This window comes from Sarcophilus harrisii, chromosome 2 (assembly GCF_902635505.1).
Source record: "Sarcophilus harrisii chromosome 2, mSarHar1.11, whole genome shotgun sequence".
NCBI classification, from domain to species: domain Eukaryota; kingdom Metazoa; phylum Chordata; class Mammalia; order Dasyuromorphia; family Dasyuridae; genus Sarcophilus; species Sarcophilus harrisii.
The window spans coordinates 174,742,129-174,762,315 of record NC_045427.1 but is presented as its reverse complement, the minus strand read 5'-3'; the positions used below and the strand labels follow the sequence as shown (position 1 = coordinate 174,762,315).

At 33.6% G+C, this 20,187-nt stretch overlaps 1 protein-coding gene and 1 pseudogene across 2 annotated transcripts in view; both read right to left on the bottom strand.

Moving 5' to 3' along the window:
• The window catches only part of CSMD1 (CUB and Sushi multiple domains 1), a 2,563,917-nt gene that overhangs the window by 183,819 nt on the left and 2,359,911 nt on the right, over positions 1-20,187 (bottom strand). The window lies entirely within an intron of this gene.
• On the bottom strand, positions 13,920-15,221 carry LOC111718624 (annotated as a pseudogene).

Sequence of the window (20,187 nt, the reverse complement as noted above, 5' to 3'; positions counted from 1 at the left end):
CTGTTTGGTTGCCCTTGGGCCTAGTTCCAAATTGTTCTTCAGAATGATTGGATCAGTTCACAACTACACCAACAGTGTATTAGTGCCCCAATTTTCCAACATCCTCTCCAATATTTATCATTTTCCAGTTTGATCATATAACTAATCTGATAGGTCTGAAGTGATACCTCAGAGTTGTTTTAATACGTATTTCTTAATTAAAAGTGAATCAGAGCACTTTTTTATATACTTTGATCTCTACATCTTTAAAGTATCCATTCATATTCTTTTACTATATATCAGTTAGGGAATGGTTATATTCTTATTAATTTGACTCAATTCCCTATATATTTGAAAAATGTGGTCTTTATCAGAGATACTTGGCATAAAGATTGTTTCCCAGCTTTCAGCTTTCCCTGTAATCTTGGTTTTGTTGGTACAAAAACTATTAAATTTAATATAGTCATAATTATCTATTTTACATTCTATAATCTTTTCTATTCTTAGTCATGAATCTGTAACTGACAACTTTTCTTCTAAGAATATGGATGCTATGAGGCAGCTAGGTGGCAGCCCTGAAGTCAGGAGGACCTGAGTTCTCAAATCTGATCTCAGACACTTAACACATCCTGGCTGTGTGACCCTGTGTGAGTCACTTAACCCCAATTGCCTCAGAAAAAAAAAACAACATAAATTTGGGGGCTATACTAATTGGTGCATATATGTTTAATATTGATATTAATTCATTGTCTATGGCACCATTTAGCAAGGTGTAGTTTTCTTCCTTATCTTTTGTAATTGGTTCTATTTTGGTTTTTTGATTTATATGAAATCAGGGTTGGTAACCCTGCTTTTTTTCCCCTTTCTTTTTTTTTTTTTTTTTTTCACTTCAGCTGAGCCCCTTACCTTTAGACTATTTGTGTGTGTCTACTTCAAGTATGTTTCTTGTAAATAACAAATTGCAGGCTACTGGTTTTTGATCCACTCTGCTTTCTACTTCTGTCTTATTGAAGAGTTCTCTCTGTATCCATTCACAGTTATGATTACTAACTGTGTCTTTCCCTCCATCCTATTTTTTTCTCCTTTTTGTCTTTTGTCTCCTTTCAACCTTTCCTTCTTCACCAGTGTTTTGCTTCTGTCTACAAATTTCCCTGATCTGCCCTACCATCTGTCAGTCTTCATGTCTCCCTTCCCTTCCCCTTTTACTTTATCTCCTCTTTCCTACTTCACTATAAAATAAGATAGATTTCTATATTCAACTAATTGTATATATCTTCCCTCTTGGAGTCAATGTACTTAATGAGAGTCAGGTTCAAGTGAGGTCCATTTCCCATTCTACCATCTTCCCTTCTACTGTAACAAGATTTTTTTGCTTCTTCAGGGTGGAATAATTTACTCTATTATACCTCTCTCTTACTTGTGCACTCACTATACTAATCTTTCTCATCCTTTAGTTATTTTCTTAATGCCACTCCCTCAAATTCACTTCAAAGTAATAGTGTGTGTATCTATATACATCATTTCTAGTTGTATTATTAGAGGTACAATTTTTAGGAATTACAAGTATCATTTTCCAGTGCAGGGATATCAATTATTCACCTCCATTTCAGTGTGTGCGTGTGTGTGTGTGTGTGTGTGTGTGTGTGTGTGTATGTTGCAACCTGGATAGGCTTCTCTTGAGTCTTGATACTGGCGATCACATTTTTTGTTCAATTTTGGTCTTCTCCTTATGAAAGCTTGAAATCCTTCCATTTAGTGGAGTGACTTATTTTTCCCTTGAATTACTATGCTTAATTTCATATGGGAAGTGATTTTTTTCATTGTAGTCCTAGTTCCTTTGCCTCCTGGTATATCATATTCCATGACCTCTGATTCTTTAAGGCAGCTACTAAGTTATGTGTAATTCTGATTATAAATGCTCAATATTTAAATTGTTTCTTTATGGCCATTTTGAAGTATTTTTTTCCCCTTGACCTAATGGCTCTGCAATTTGACTATAAAGTTCTTTGAAGCTTTTATTTTGGCATCTCTTTCCTGGGGTGATCAGTAGATTATTTTAATGCTTATTTTACCCTCTAGTTCCAGGATATCAGGGCATTTTGCCTGAGATAATTACCTGAAAGGTGCTATCCAGGTCCTCTTTTTAATTATGACTTTTAGGTAGTCCAATGATTCTTACATTGAGTCTCCTGTATCTATTTCCAGGGCAGGTCTTTTTTCTAATGAAATATTTTACGTTTTCTTCTATTTTTAAGATTCTTTTGAATTTTTTTGATTGATTCTTGAATTCTCTTGAATTAATATAGTCAATAATTTCCACTTACCCAATTCTAACTTTTAAACAATTATTTTCCTCAGTTAGCTTTTGTACTTCCTTTTCCATTTGGCCAATTGTGCCTTTTAAGTAGTTTTTTTCCAGTAAACTTTTGTATCTCCTTTCCCATTTTGCTAGTTCTACTTTTTAAGCAATTGTTTGCTTTTCTTTCCAAGCCACTGATGTTTTTTTCCTCTTAATTCTTTTTCATCATTCTCTTTTCTTTTCCCAACTTTTTCTTCTAATTCTCTTATATGTTTTTTTTAAGTTCCTTGCTGACTTCTTCCATAAGTTCTTTCCAGGCTTGAGACCATTTCCCATTTTTCTTTGGGCTTTTGTCCATAAGTTTTTAATATTGTTGTGCTCTTCTGAGTTTGTTTTTTGATCTTCCCTATCACCACAATAATTTTCTATGGTCAGATTCTTTTTTAGTCCTTGTTTGCTTTTCTTTTTGAGTCTTTTTTCCTTGGTTAAACTCTGTTTCCAGGGTAAAAAGGACACTTTATCAGGCTTCTTGTGCCAAGGACTACAGGTCCTGGCTCTTGAACTGGTGCTGCATGGGTGTTTCCCTGAGGACCATAGCGACCTTCATATCTAATGATAGAATGAAGCAAAGGGGAGTAGCTGTCATTGCTAGAGTCTGGAAAATTTCTTGGTTTTGATGTGGTGTCTTAGTGCTAGTGTCTGGCACATGCTAAGGCTGATATAGTATTTCTGTGTTTCTAAAGACAATACTGAACCTTGTGGCTGTCTGGCCACTGGAGGTTGCCTTCTTGTTCTTAGGAAAATTTAATTAAGTTTAATGTAAGGGTAATACAAAGTTGTAGCCCTTCCAGAGACTACTCTCCTAATAGAGCAGACAGGAGCCATACATAAAATAGCAAAATATTTCATTGAGACAGAAGAACAAAGTAATTGACAGGGAAAGTTCAAGCATCAGAATTACTTAGTGTGCCCTCTTCCCATACACCAATTAGTCTCTTCTCCCATAGGCTAATATATCAATGAAAAAGAATTTAGGGTGTCATCCTCAAAAAAAAAAATTCCCCAAACTTCATGATCTGAAGTGTAGGAGGTTTAGATAGCTTGAATTATGATTAAAGGTCTTCTGCCTGATTTCTCTTTCCCTCTTCTCAACCAAAAGCAATTTAAGTAATTTATCAATAGCTGAATAAGTTCTATGTACAGAACACTATGTTAGGTGTTGGGCATACAAAGACAAAAATGAAAAGAAGTGTACTGGAAGCATGATATCTGTCTTAGAATATTTGAAGAGCTATTACCTGAAGAAGGGATTATATATGTTACACTTGGCATTTGATGACAGAACTGCGTGATGGGGAGAAGATGCAAAGAAGAAAATTTATGTAAAACTTCATAATTCAAATTAGAATGGATTGTCTTAGTTATGAGTCCACCTTCAGGGGAAATCACAGTTGAAGATCAGTGGTACTTATCATATATGTATTATAGAAAACATTCTTTCCCATATACAGGTTGTTCTTAATAGCCATGGGTATCCACTGTAACTCAGAAATTCTCTGTTTCTCTTAAACAATTATTTCCTTCAGGTAGCTTAAAATATATAGGAAATGAGATGTAATTCCTATATAATTAAATATAGGATAAGGAAGGCTGAGTAAGGAAAAATCATTAATTGCTTGGGAGTTCAGGGAAAGACTTACATGCTTTAAAAACAGAGTAGGACATGAATTGATCCTTCAACAAAAATAATGATATTTTGAGGTGGAGATGAGGTGGAAGTGCATTCCAGGTATGGAAAGTGTATTATATAAATGCATTGAAGTAGGTCTTACAATTATGGAGGGCTTTCAATGACAAAGTAAGGAGTTTGTATTATATCCTATTTTCAATAGGAAAGCCCTGAAGGTTTTTGAGCAGAAGAGTGACATTACCAGATTTGTGCTTAAGAAACATTATTTTGACAACTGTATCTATGTCAGATCAAAGAGTCAGGAGATAGGAGGCAACAAGCCTAATTAGAAAGCTATTAAAGCAGTTATGGAAAAAAGTGATGAGGATATGAACTAGGATACTAGCTGTTAAAGTGGAAAAAAAGGGAAAAGATTCAAGATTTGTTGTAGAGGTGGAATCAGCACTACTTAGGCAATTGCATATATATTAAAGATAATAAAATGAAAATAGCATTTATATAATATCTTAAGGTTTGCAAATAGTTCTTTCTGTATTATATGTTAAGTCCAAGATAACTCCCTGGCAGCCTCATGATAAGCCAGAGTCAGCATAAATAAAAGTCCTTGGTCTTTAGGAAGATGAATGAAAGAAGCAGGTAAACTTCCAGGAGTTTTGCCAAAGATCTCTTCTTGATTCTGGAGTCCAGAATTTCTACCTTTCTCATCCTGCCACCAAGTGAGTCTCTGGCCTCTGTCACCCTACCCTCTAATCCTTGCATACGATTATCTTAACCCCAAACATTGAGCCAGCACCAAACAGTGAGAAGGGCCATTTTTCCAAACATATGCTAATAGAGTCATTGTCTTATAGTGAAGAGGTAATTAGCCTTAAGTGCTTGGTTGTCTGATTCAACCACACCTTTTTCAGAGTTTCAGCCCTTTACAATTATATATAAATATAAATATATTTATACACAGATAATCTCATTTAATTTCATTTGGTCTCCTCAATAATACAAGTGTTGTTATTTTCTCATTTTATAGAAGAAGAAATTTAAGCTGAGAGCAATTATGTGACAGTTACAGAATATCTCAGGAAGGATTTGAACTCAGTTCTTCCATACTCTAAATTTAACACTCTATACATGTGCCACTGAGCTGAGAGAGGGAAGACTGGAATACAAAAATCAGGATGACTTGATGGATGGCGGTATTTTCAGTAGAAATAGAAGTACTTATAGAAAAGTTAAGTTTAGGCAAAGAAAATAATCAATGATCATTTTGCATATGTTGAAATTCCTACAGAAAATCCTGTGGCAACATCTAAGTAGCTACTGACAATGCACTACTGAAGTACACTGACTATATAATCTTATAAAAGTAAGGTGTTGAGATAATACTAGTTCAGAGATGTTGCACTCCATGGTGCAACTCTTAATAAGAAAGGACACAAAGATCATTCAAAGGAGCATGTGCCCTGGGAAGCTCTGAATATTTTACAGGGTGCAAATTCTTCTATAATTACACCCCATAAGAGCTGATATAGTCTCTAAAAATAGATGTAGAGAGAAATGACAAAAGGATGTAGGAAAAAACTCTGAAAGACATCCCCAGAAAGAAGAGAGAGAGAGAGAAAAAGAGTTAAAAAAGGGAGGAGGGTTAGGGTTAGGGGAAGAAAGAGAAGGAAAAAGAGAAAGAAAAGAGGAGAAGAAAAGAAGATGAACAAGATGAGGAGGAAGAAAAAAAAGAGAAAGAAGGCCAGAGGGAAAAAGACAGACAGAGGGAAGGAGGGAAGTGAAGAGAAAGAATAGTCCAACAAAAAAGCCTGGAAAGAATAGAGAAGAACAATGAGAAAGGGGATGTCAACCAAAAGGAAAGAAAAATAGTCAAAGGGTAAAGCATCATTTTCAACATTAAAAAAAAGAAGAGGTCAGAAAGGAAGTCTTGAAAAAAGGACCATGAGATTTAGCAATTATGATATTGTTATTAACATTTGAGGGGGCAGATGAGCAATGGTGCAAAATTAAAAAATAGTTTGTAAGTGATAGAGAAGTAAATGGGATAGAAAGAAGGGAAGACAGTAAGTACTGATGTTTATGATTAGGAGTTTGAAAGAGAAAGAGAATGAAGACAGAAGAAATACAGATGACAGTAAACTAGAGGATATGGCAGAGTTGAGGGAGAATTTACTTATTTCTTTGAATTTTATGAAGGTTTTAGTTCTGACTATGTTAGCATGCAGTAGGGAAAGATTTAGTATGTAAATACAAATTGAAGATGAGATGGAGGGAAGAATTAAGGGAGTAAAATCCTGAAGGAACTAGGAAAGGATAAGAATAGAAAGCACAGTTAGAAGTACTGGACTTGAAAAAGAAACAGAAGAATATATGAGGTTATAGAAAATGTAAAGAATTTCTGAAATTTGAAATAGAGAATGAGACTAAATTCTCAGTCAAGTAAGAGACAAGGATAACTTGAAAAAGAGAAGTAAACCATGAGTAAGAAGTATTTATACTAGAAATACAGGACTGGTTCAATATAAGGAAAACTATTAGCATAATTGACTATCAATAATCAAACTAACAGAAATCATATGATTATCTCAATAAATACAGATAAGGCATTTGGCAAAATCCAACATGTATTTCTATTAAAAAAAACATTAGAGAACATAGGAGTAAATTAAGTTTTCCTTAAAAATGATCATCTATCTAAACCATCAGCAAGCATCATACGTCATGGGGATAAACTAGAAGCATTCCCAATAAGATCAGGGGTGAAACAAAGTTGCCCACTATCACCATTACTATTCAATGTTGTATTAGAAATGTTAGTTTTAATAATAAGAGAAGAAAAGGAAATTAAAGGAATTAAAGTAAGTAATGAAGAAACTAAATTATCCCTCTTTGTAGATGATGTGATGGTATGCTTAGAGAATTAATTTAAAATAACTACTAGAAACAATTAACAACTTTAGCAAAGTTGTAGGATACAAAATAAATCCACACAAATCATCAGTGTTTCTATGTATTACCCACAAAGTCCAGTAGCAAGGAATACAAAGAGAAATTCTATTTAAAATAACAGTAGATAATATAAAATATTTGTGAGTCTACCTAACCTCTCCCCCCAAAAAATTCAGAGACCATATGAACACAATTACAAAAACACTTTCCACACAAAGTCAGATCTAAACAATTGGAAGAATATAAAGTGCTTATGGATAGGCTGAGTTAATATAATAAAAATGATGATTCTACCTAAATTAATCTACCAATTCAGTGCCATACCAAACTGCCAAGAAATTACTTTACAGAACTGGAAAAAAAAATTGTAACAAATTTCATCTGGAAAAACAAAAGGTCAAGAATTTCAATGAAATTATTGAAAAAAAAAAATGCCAATAAAGGTGGCCATGCTGTACCAGACTTAAAACTATATTATAAAGCAGAAGTCATCAAAACCATTTGATGGCTAAGAAACAGATTAGTTGATCAGTGGAACAGGTTAGGTTCATAAGACATAATAGTCAATGATTATGGTAATCTAGTGTTTGATAAACCAAAAAAAAAAAAAAAAAAAAAAAACAGATTCTCAAATAACAACTCACTATTTGACAAAAAATGATGGGAAAATTGGAAAATAACATGGCAGAAACTAAGTATTGATCAACACCTAATACCCTATATCAAGATAAGGTTGAAATGGTTTCATGATTTAGACATAAAGAGTGATAGTATACGCAAATTAGAAGAACGAAGGATAGTTTACCTCTCAGATCTGTGGAGAACAACTGTAATTCAGTATAAAAGGCAAAATGGATAATTTTGATTATATTAAATTAAAAAGTTGTAGTACAAATAAAACCAATGCAGATAATATTAGAAGGGGAGCAGAATACTGGGGGAAAAAATCTTTATATCCACGGATTCTCATAAAGGTGTCATTTCTAAAAATTATAGAAAATTGATTTAAATTTATAAGAATACAAGCTCTTCTCCAATTGATAAATGGTAAAAAGAATATGAACATATAATTTTCAGATGAAGAAATTAAAACCATTTCTAGTCATAAAAATGCTCTAAAGCACTACTGATCAGAGAAATACAAATTAAGGCAAATTAGGTACTATTACAAATCTCTCAGATTGGTGACAGGAAAAGATGATAAATGTTGGAGGGATGAGGAAAAACTGAGACACTAATACATTGTTGGTGTAATTATGAACTAATTCAACCATTCTGGAGAGAAATTGGAACGATGCCCAAGGGGTTATCAAACTGTCTCTACTCTTTTGATTCACCAGTGTCTCTACTGGACCTGTATCCCAAGGAGATCATAACAAAAAAAGGGAAAAGGACCCACACATGCAAAAAAAGTTTGTAACAGCTCTTTTTGGAGTGACAAGGAACTGGAAACTGAATGAATGTCCATAAATTAGGGAATGGAGGAATAAGTTATGATATATGAATATTATGGAATACTATTATTCTATAAGAAACTATCAGCAGGATGATTTCAGAAAGGTATGAAGAGACTAAGATGAACTAATGCTAAGTGAAGTGAGTAGAACCAAGAGAACATTATACATAGCAACAACAAGATTATGTGATGATCAATTCTAATGGACATAACTCTTTTCAATGGAGAGGTGATTCAGACCAATTCCAATTCCAGAGAGCTATCTGCATCCAGAACAAGGATTGTTGGGGCTGAATATGGATCATAATATATTTTTGTCCTTTTTTGTTGTTTGCTTTTTGTTTTTTTTTCTCATTTTTTTTTCTTTTTTATCTGATTTTTCTTATGCAGAATGATAAATTGTCAAAACATGCATAGAAGGACTGTACATGTTTAAGATATATTGGATTACTTGCTGTCTAGATAAGGGGGTGAGGGACAGGAGGGAGAAAAATTTGGAACACAAGGTTTTGCAAGGGTGAATGTTGAAAACTATCTTTGCATGAATTTTGAAAATAAAAAATATTATTACTTAAAAAAATGAAAAAGAGGTATAAAAAAAGAATTTGTGAGGAAAAAAAGTTTAAAATATCTACTGAGGTTCATTGGAGGATATCTTTCTATCCTAGATAAAAAAATTGGTTTTGAAATAAGAAAGTTCTAGGTTTGAGTCCTATCTCTGCTGAATAAATTGGCTAAGATTTAAGAATTCTGGCCTCTAGAGTATCCTGTGAAACTTATTGTTGTAGAAAAGTTGCCAATCTGTACTTGTAGAGGGAGTCACATCATTAAGAATTGTGCACACTGATAACAAAATGGCCTTGATAAAAAAGAAAGAAAGAAAGGAAGGAAGGAAGGAAGGAAGGAAGGAAGAAGGAAGGAAGAAGGAAAGAGAAGGAAAGAAAGAAAGAGAGAAAGGGAGGGAAGGAGGGAAGGAAGGAGGGAGGGAGGGAAGGAGGAAGGAAGGAAGGAAGAAAGGAAGGAAGGAAGGAAGGAAGGAAGGAAGGAAGGAAGGAAGAGAGGAAAAATTATGTCATCTGATATATGTTGCCATTGACAGTAACAGAATATATTCCTAAATTCAGAAATGTACCAATTGGATCTCTTTACCATCAAGATTTCCTTACTCACTTCCTTTGACTTCACCTCTTCTTTCTTTCTTTCAGTGTCCTCAAAGTTTGTGCCATATTTAAATACTAAGCTCTAACACTCTCCAAAACATCATTAACACTTCTTTTCAAATATGTTGCCAGAACTGGAAGCAAAGAAAAGTATGGAAGAATTGGCACACTACAGACATGAGTGATGAAATGGAAAATGATGGCATAAATATCCTTCCATCAGCTTCAAATGCTTCTGGAAACTGGGCCAGATGTAGAAAGTTGATGACAGTGGTATTTACAAGAGTAGAAGCAAACAGATGGACAGCTACAAAAAGGGCACATGCTTTCCAACATGCAAAACTACCAAAAGGGAAGATGTAATGTTTTCAATGCATGAAAATCCAGCTGACAAGTATCTCTTGATGGCTCTAAATCTCCAGGGTTTAAAAAAGACAAAAGCATTTGAAGCAAATTGCAGCCCAAGGAGAAAAGAATCTGTCAGTTTGAAACAAACAAATAAAAAAACAAAAGCTATGGAAAGAGAATTGACCCAGTAAGGTCAGAAGATAAATCACTAAACCATTTGAAACTTGGAATAAATGGCACTGACTTGGTAAATAATTCACTAGTGAGCAATTAATTGGAGGTGAATTTAATGCTGAAGTGAATCAGTACAATATGATTAGTTTCAACTACATTCATGACATCAAATTGTTAGAGCTGAAATAAGAGTATACAATAAAAAGAATTCTGTCCAGAACTCTTACCCTTCTCATCTCTGCCTCGTGGCTTCCTTCAAGTATTCAATAACATCTCACCTTCTTTACATGAAGTTTTGCCCTATTCTCCTTAATTTTATTGCCTTAGCGCTGAGAGTAGCCCCAATGTATCGTGTTTATATCTTGTATATATGAAGTTGTTTGTATGTTTTTTCCCAATGATGAGATAAGCTACTTGATACCAGACATGAGGTTGTTCTGTTCTGGGATTTGGGAACATTTCTTTGTATCCTCAGAACCTAAAATAGTATATGACACATTAGTAGTAGTTGTTCAGACATTTCAGTCATATCCTACTTTTTAACCAACCCCATTTGGGGTTTTCTTGACAAAGATACTGAAGTGGTTCACCATGTCCTTCTCCATCTCATTTTACAAAGGAGGAAACTGAAACAAACATGGGTAAAGGATCTGCCCAGTGCTACACAACTAGTGAATATCTGAGGATGAAGTTATGTCGTCCTGATTTCAGGCCAAGTCTTCTATCCATGACCCCATAGATGTCCCTGACATTACAGACTTGACTTAAAGAAGCAGACACCAAGGTCCTGAGAAGACAATGATTTAATAGGATGTCTCACCAGAGAGATACAGGCATGGAACTAATTAGGAACAGAGCCAGTATTAGAAGTGAGGCTTTCTAACTTCTTATCTACTATACATAATACTTTTCTAGTCTGATTTTAAAGAAGGCTCATATGTTCAAAGGTTGGGAGAAAAAAATACAAGCAAATTACAATAATCGATTAGCAAACATTTATCAGTTGCCTTATATTTATCGTCTCTGTGCTACAGCTAGGAACAGAAATACAAAGAATGAAATAACCCAACATTTGAAAAAGTTTATAGTCAGTCCATTAAGCTCCATTTATTTTTAATACTTGTTCATATTATAATTTATTCAGTGTAAAACAAACTTTATGTGAAGTCTTCCCATTTCTTTCATTCTACATTACTCTCATCCTCAGAAGAGGATTTCCAGAAGTGAGCCAAGATGGTATAGTAAAGTCAGGCTCTGGCAGTTTCCCTTGAAAACTATATGAAACCAAGCCTATGAACAGAGACTAATGGAATGAAACCATTCTCCAGCTCAAGATAGACTCAAAAAACTTCGAGAAAGGTCAGTCTCATAGGGTGAAAAGGGTTTCTAGCACAGACAGACAGACTCAGAGGGTCTTTAATCACAGCAAAGCACCAACTAAGACCCTCAGTTTTGGCCAATAGAAGAGCATATCAGTGGGGTAGCTTCCAGTCCCAGCTCAGAAGTTAAACTCTGAAAAACCAGACTGTTTCCTGAAAAGAAAAGGCAAAGTGACACAAAGGACCCCTATGCTCAAAGCCAAGATTCAGAGCTGCAAAGGAAGCTGGGCACTGTGCCCCATTTATTCCAGAAGTTTTTTTTTTTTTTAATTCAACCATAACAATAAAAACAAAAGAGGAAATACCAAAAGAAAAGAAAAAAAATGAGCAAGAAACAGAAAAGAACCTTGACCATAGGAAGCTACTATGATATCTGGGAAGACCAAAACACAAACTCAGACAAGGACAAAATGTCCACAGAGAAAATCTCAAAGGGGTCTCAAGCCTCAACAGGCTTCTTGGAAGTGCCCATAAAATATTCTAAAAGACAAATAAATAAGTTTTGACTCTAAGAGGGAAAAACTCCATCACTCAGTTGGATATAGAAATTTATCTAACCCTATAGAGAAGAGAAAGAGGAAAGAAAAGGGAGGGACAGGATAGAAAGGATGGTAAAAAAACATTAGAAAAAAAGGTAAGAAGAAGAATAAATGAGAAAAGAAATGAGAGGTATCAAAACAGAGTCAACAGCTTGGAAAAGGAAGGAAAAAATTGATTGAAAAAAAAACTTTAAAAAATACAACTAGTCAAATGCAAAAAAAAATTCACTGAACACTTTCAAAAGTAGAATTAACAAATTGGAACAAGAGATACAAAAGTTAACTGAAGAAAATCACACATTAAAAATGAGAATGGGGCAAATAGAAGCTAATGACTTTCTGAGACAACAAGAAGCAATAAAACAAACTAAAAAGAATGAAAAAAATAGAAGAAAATGTGAAATACTTCGTTGGCAAAACAGCTGATCTGGAAAATAGATGCAGAAAATAAAATTTAAAAAAAATAATAGTCTACCTGAAAGCCATGACCAAAAATAAATAAATAAATAAATAAAATAAAGGCCTGGACATCATTCTTCAAGAAATCATTAAGAAAAACTGCTGCAATATTCTAGAAACAGAGTAGGAAATACTCATTTAAAGAGTCCATTGATCACCTTTAGAAAGAGATCCCATAAGGAAAACCCCAAGGAACACTGTTGTGAAACTCCAGAAGTAAAATCTCAAGGAAAAAATACTGCAATCTGGCCGAGGAAAAATAATTTAAATATCAAGGAGAAACAGTCAGAATTATCCAGGATATGGCAGCTTCTATAATAAAGGATTGGAGGGCCTGGAATACCATATTCCAGAAGACAAAGAACATAGGGTTACAAACAAGAACTAACAACCCAGTGAGATGCAGCAACATCTTTCAGCATTGGATTTTCAATGAAGTAAGAAACTTTCAATCATTTCTATTGGGGAAAAAAAAATATAACTAAGCAGAAAATTTAATCTACAAACACATGATTCAAGAGAAGAACAGAAAAGCAAATGGGGTAAGATATATATTTTTTAAAGATTAAACTATGTACATCCCTAGATGGGAAAATGCTATCTGTAAGTCTTGATAATTATATCTGTTACTGGGGCAGACAGAGGGGGACATCACATAGACAAAAGGTGTGGTTGTGAATGGACTTTATGTGAATAAAGTAAAAGACATTAAAGGATAGAAAAAAGTTCTATACTAAAAAAAGAGGAAAGGGGACGTATAATGGGACTAATTAGGAAGAAGAGGTACAAAGAGCCTATTACAATCCAAGGAAAGAAGGGAGTGGATCAGCATTGTCTGAAGTTCTATCTCATTAGTTTTGACTCTAAGAGGGAAAAATTCCATCATTCAGTTGGATATAGAAATTTATCTAACCCTATAGGGAAGTAAGAGAAAGAGGAAAGAAAAGGGAGGGACAGGATAGAAGGGAGGGTAAAAACATTAGAAAAAAGGTAAAAGAAGGAGAGAAGATGTGATAGAGGATAAGGTAGTGGGTGGGATGGGTTAAAAAAAGACACTGCTAAGGAAGCTGCTCACATAAACACAAAATAGTCTTGGAGCAAGGGTACTAAATTTTGTGTGTTTGTGTGGGGAGAGGGATTTAGTGGAAGGACTCATTTGGCTGTCTGGTAAAACCTATTGACCTCTTCTCAGAATAATGTTTTTAAATTCACAAAATAAAGCACAAAGGATTACAAAGGAAATGAAAAAAATTATATAACCTGATTACTTTTCTTAATTTTCTTTTGTAAATGATTTCTATTTCTAGTTTCATCACTTAATCTTTTAAAAGATTTCTCTTTTAATTTCTTCCCTTCTTCTGACTCCTGATTTTCACCAGATTTCTCTGGTTCATTTGTGGAACTCATTTTATTATCAGAACTTACTACCATAGAATCTAGTAAGATTCTAATGTCAGAGAAGCTTGTTGAGAGCTCCACTGAGGGAGTACTTACAACACCATAGAGATCTGTAATACTATCTTTACCCTCATCATCCTCATCAAACATCATTTCATCTGAGTTAATGGAAGAAAATAGGACAGATTTCTTCTCCTGGTCCATTACTGTCCACTTCCTAATGATAATCTCCATGCAATAAGTTTTCTACTATCATCTACTGAATTGTATTATAATTATCAGTGGGGCCAAACTGGGCACAAATTCAGTGGTCTGAAGACAGATCCTAAGAATTAACACCATGTGCTTTTGGGGCTTGCTAGGATCAGACCATGAGGTCATGGTTCATTTCTTCCAATACCTCTTTCATTGCTTTTCCTGCTGCACTATAATCCCACTTTGCATGGAGGCCATTATTTTATGGCATATTCCATAAGCCTCCTCAGACATTTTTCATAGATGTCCATCATTGGTCTGATGTTTCATGAAAGGTGCAAACTTCACATGATAGTGTATAGAGGACCAACAAGAAGATTTCAAATGATGTAAAAGCTCTGAAGCAGCAGGACTTCCTAATGTGTTGTTCTCTACTTCTTGTCAAAAGAAGGATTTTGTTTGAGGAAGTTACTTTTTATTGCCATAATAATATATTCTACTTGGCCAGTCATGAGACAAAAAAGTATTGATAGGATGTTTCAGCTTTTAATTCAAAGACTTCAATATTTCTCATGGGGCATGCACTTCTTACTGAGTTTTGATCATAAGGAGAGTACTCATAATGTCCTTTGTGGTACTCACGAATTTGAAAATACCAGGGATTCCACCAATTCTTACACTACTGGAATTTAACCACTCCAACATATTCTGGATAATATACAATTGGGGTTACCAAAAGGTAGTTCTTGCAAGTAATTAGAGGGTTCATGATTTCCTACAATGAAGACTATGAGAAAAAGAGTTTTCTTCTCACCAGAGTAATACAGTAGAAAGTCTACACGTGCCAGTACTTGGGGTGCATCGCCAGGCAGAGGGGATGGGCCTCATTTCACACCACCTGGAGCTTGCTGCAGCACAACAGCAAGCCAGTAGTGGCCCTGCCCAGTTACTCAGCCAACTCTAGTATTTTGTATATCTTATCCAGCTCTTCATGACAGCAGCAGGTCATGGCCATCCACCTCCTACTAGTCCAAAACTGCGGTCTCTGCCCTCTCATCCAGCCACCAGCCACCTGTCAGCAACCTCCATTGCAACACTAGAGAAGTGCCTGCCAGATGTCCATCCTACCCCAGGTGCCCAGACAGCAGCAGGGAGACTACTGCTTTCCTTTTGCTCCAGTCAAACTCACAACCCTTCACTTTATTAAAAAAAAAAAAAAAAAAAAAAAAAAAAAAAGCAAACTAGTAATTGTAAAAATTGGTATTTATATGGTGCTTTATGTGTTTACAAAAGATTTTTCATATCACAGATTATTTTATTTAAAGACTGAAATCCTATTTTTAAAGGGGGGAGGATGAGAAGTAAGAATATAGTCTACCTATGAAAATAAACATTGATCATAAATGTAGAGCTGGAAGGGACCTAAGAATCCAACCCACTTATTTTCTAGGTAAGGTAAATTAGGCCCAGGAAAGCTAATGAATTTATTCAAGGTCAATGTTCTTTCAGCTTAGGAAAAAAAAAAGAAGAAGAAGCAATATCTTAGCCTCTGCCCCCAGATAAATTAGGCTAGGTTTATTTGTTTTGATTTAAAAAAAAAAATTGTAATTGAGATCATCCTCCATATTTGATTGGCTCATTGGATTAAAGACTCAAACTATTGACTTTATTTTCCTGTTGCCTGAATAACAAAAAAAAAAAAAAAAAAAAAAAAATTACCAGGTACCTTCCTTGATGTTGGGCTCTAGATCAACATGGTCAAAAGAGCTTTATACAGATCTGTACTTCACTTTGAGGAGTCTTTACAATGTGTATTCTTGTTGAATATTCTTGGTATTACTACATAAATATCCTTTTGTTAAGTGTTGAAGGACCTATAAGAATCTCATTTTGTCATAATATCAAACCTAAATTACTAGACAACTAGTCTGAGTCAGAGTTAGATGGAAAAGGATCATTTGGGAGGAAGACGGGAAACAGTTGTGAATCATGGGAATCCAAGGAGGGATTATGCAAAAAAGAGCAAAAGGTAGCATTCATTTATTTAACATTTGTTAAAAGGTAGCAAGAAAAGTGGGAGGAAAAAGCATGTATTTCATGTGTAGGTAGAGCAGCAAAAAATGGATGCACAAAATCCATCTACTCTCACAAAGCAGAACTAAAAGTTCAGATTTAAAATAAACATCTGCTCTAAATGTGGAAACGAGATAAAAAATAAAAAATTGGTGCCAGAACTAAGAAAAATGTCCTTTTATAATGATAATATTTCCCTTACATGTGCCAATTTAAAAAGCTTAGTTATGAATTTTTAAGTGTAAATGTCATGTCATGTCTAAAAATATCTGAGTTACTTCAATAGGGGACGTGATACAGCAAAATATATGACCAAATGGGAACTATATCTTGGATACTTATCTCACCAAAAGTAAATAAATAAATAAAGGTTGAAGAATTCCAAGGACTTGATGCTTTTTGAATGGAAAGAATGGAGTATTACTGTCTATTTGAAAACATTAATGGTCCAGATCTTCAAAAAGACAATGGAAATCTCATAGAGGATTTTATTTAGCATACTATGTAATTTAAATATGTATATTATTTAGAATGTAATGCAATTAAGGAGAAAGTAAAAGATATTAATAACACAATATAAGATTGGAAAAGGAAGTAGGATGACATCAAAAATGAGGGTGAATTGATGCACAGCTTTCCTGCTGTATTGGCTTACTTGAAATGTCATGAGGATGAGAGGAAGACCTCCAGGACACTGTAATCCTTGTCAAGGATTTGTGAGAGGACATGAATTAAAGACACACCTATTTAAAAATCCCTATTACTACAAGTAAGGCCCATTACTAGACTATAATAGATAGTTCCACATATTGAAAGATGTAATTTCAGCAAATTAGTGACTTGAAGAATCTCTATCTAAATAGAAGAATTTTTGTTTAAGTCCAAGGGCAATAATTGTGATTAAGAAAGGAATTAGTATTCTGAAGAATTTTAAAGATCTAATCTAATCCATTTATTTTACATTAAGTAGTCTGAAAGAGCAGAGGACAAATCTTTGTGGGATATCTTTAAGGAATGTTGACTAATTTTTTTTTTTCTCTATAGGGCAAACTGGGTAGTGTATTTGCAGTTTTCCCTTATGTTTTAAGCAATTAAGAGAGAAAAGGACACCAGAGAGGATAGTCTAATTGATCTTTTAGGAATCTGATTCCATGTTCTGCACATAGAAACTGATTTCATTATATTAAATATATATATATGTATATATATATAAACATTTATATGTACATAATATATATATAACTTACAATATGTAACACACAGTGGACAGTAATACAGACAATTTTTTTTTTTTTACAAAAAAATCACATGTAGTCTTTTCTCTCATTCCAATCAGGTGCAAGCCTAAAAAGGGTGACAACATAGCAGAAAGAGAACGTGTATTTTTTGAAATGAAAAATTTATACTTTCCTTTTGATTATATATCACTTCCTAAAGTTTACTTAAAGTATAAAATACAAATTAGAAATGAACACAAGGTTTTTCAAGGGCCAATGTTAAAAAATTATCCATGAATATGTTTTGAAAATAAAAAGGTTAATTTAAAAAAAGTCATCTGCAACAAAGATGATTCATGATTTTTCTTAATGATCTTGGATAGGTACTTAAACAGTTATGACTGAACTCCATCTGCAAAAAGAAAAAATCAGCAGAAATCATTTAAAGATGAAGAATTTAGTGTTAAAAAGCTTTGGGTTCATGCAAAATAATACTTTTTATAATTCTGAATTTGTCTGAATTCTGAATTATTTGCAGCAATCAAATGGCTTGGTAAAGGAGATATACTGAGTCAGTAGCAGATTCAAAAGTATTGACTTTTATCACTAGATACCGTTGAATAGTCTAGATTGGTTCTCAACTATCAGCAGTTATGTCTTAATGACATGGTATCACCATAAATGTCATAGCAGAGATGTTTGAAAGAAAGTATGTCCACTGGCTAACTTGAGCTATGAAAAAAATCATATGTCAATATTAGAGAATATGACAATTTCACCAAAACACAAAACTTTAATACTATCAGTTGATTTCTCAATGATTCCATCCACCTTTCCTTTTGCTATCTAAAAAGAATACCAAGTCTTGGCTCCCATTCTTGTAAAAGGGATCCTCTTCTTAGAATTAGTATAAGCGAAAAACAAAGACTATCTTACTTTTTTCGTTTTAATTTGTATTTCTAGAACTTAGCACAGTAGTCACAAAGTAAATGATATATATATATATGTGTGTGTGTGTGTGTGTGTGTGTGTGTATGTGTGTGTATGTGTGTGTATTTATATATATATATAAATACACATATATATAAATATATATGTATATAATTATAAATAAAAATACACACATGTATATATTAATGAATTCATTCATTCAAACATACAATCAAATGGCACCATAAAGAAAGGATAGATTTAAACAGAATCATTTAATCATTCTATATTGAATTCATTCATCACTGTGCAGGGTATTGGATTAACTCAAAGTTCAGAAAAGATAGTGCTATTATCTTACAAGTTAAAGGTGGTTGTACTATTAAAATAATTTGAGAGGACCTCAAAAAAGACAGGCTCCAGTAAAAGTAGATATTCCCAGGCCCTGAAGGAAATTCCTTTGGGAGGCGATTTAGGCCTCAAGAAATTTTACCTCAAGAGTTTTAAACTCACATTCTCAGGGACTTTTATTTCATGAGCTTTTTTCTCTATTTTCATCTAAAGGAACAGCAGATTTTGAGTCCAGGAAGATTAAAGCACCCACTGCTATTTCCTGAAGACAGGCTTAGTAATGCTGACCAGAATTTTCCTGGGTGGTATCTGTAGGCAAGGATGACAGAGCACCCATCTGGGGAGTTATAGTACCACAGAGAGCAGGAATATTTTCAGTAAAGTGTGGCTGGAGAAAAGAATTCCTGATTGTTAAGTCCCAGGGACAGAATTTGGAAAATAACATTAAGAAGGACCTGATACCTAGATACTTGATATCCACAATTTAGGATTAAAAGCTAATTATAATATTAAAACAATAAACTACTAAAATAAAAATAAAACAAAACAAAACAAAAATAAAATGACTTAGCAAAGGAAAAAAGAACCTGACTATAAACACTTCAGTGTAAAAAAAAAAAAAAAAAAAAGATCTAGATTCATATTCAGAGGAAGATGGTAAGAATAACATCAAATGGTCACAAGCCCAAAAAGAGTTCTTGGAAGAACTTAAAAATCATTTAAAAATCAAATAAGAGATATTGAGAAAAAATAAGGAAAAAAAATAAAAGTAATCCAAGAAAATTATGCAAAAAAAGTTAACCAATTGGAAAAAGATTGAAAACATTAAGGAGGAAAACATCTCCTTGAAAACTAGAATTGAACAAGGGGAAATAAATTGGCATTATAAGACATCAAGAAATAATAAAACTAAAAAAAAGGAAAAGAATCTGAAACATCTCATTAGAAAAACAACTGATTTGGAGAACAGATTGAGGAGAGAAACTATAAGAATTATCAGATTATTTGATAGTTATGATCAAGAAAAATCTAGATACAATGTTACAATTACAAATACAAATATTAAGGAAAATTGTCTTTACGTTCTAAACAGGATGGTAAATTAGAAATAGAAAAAACTCCACTGTTCATTACCTGAAAGAGATCTCAGGAGTAAATTTTATAAGAATGTCATAAGCAAGACAGTTTCAAAAACCCCAGGTAAAGGAGAAAATATTGCAAGCCACAAGAAAAACAAAATAAATAAATAAATAAATAAATATGGCGGAAATAGGATTTTACAAAACCTAGTAGCTTTTACTCTACAGGACCAAGGGTTTTGAAATATTCTTGTTCAAAGAACAAGAGTTAGGGTTCTGTTCAAGGAAACTTACCCAGAAAAGTCAAGTATAATCCTGAATTAAAAAAAAAAAAAAAAAAAAGACATTTGGTGAACTAAAAGACTTTCCGGTATCTGTAGCAAAAAGATGAAATTCTAATTTTCATATGAAAATAGTATCTATTCTTAAAATAGTCATCATTACTAAGACAGTTTGAAAGAAAGATTGGAAGAACTAAATATACAGGGACTCCCATCATTTGGGGAATGGTTAAA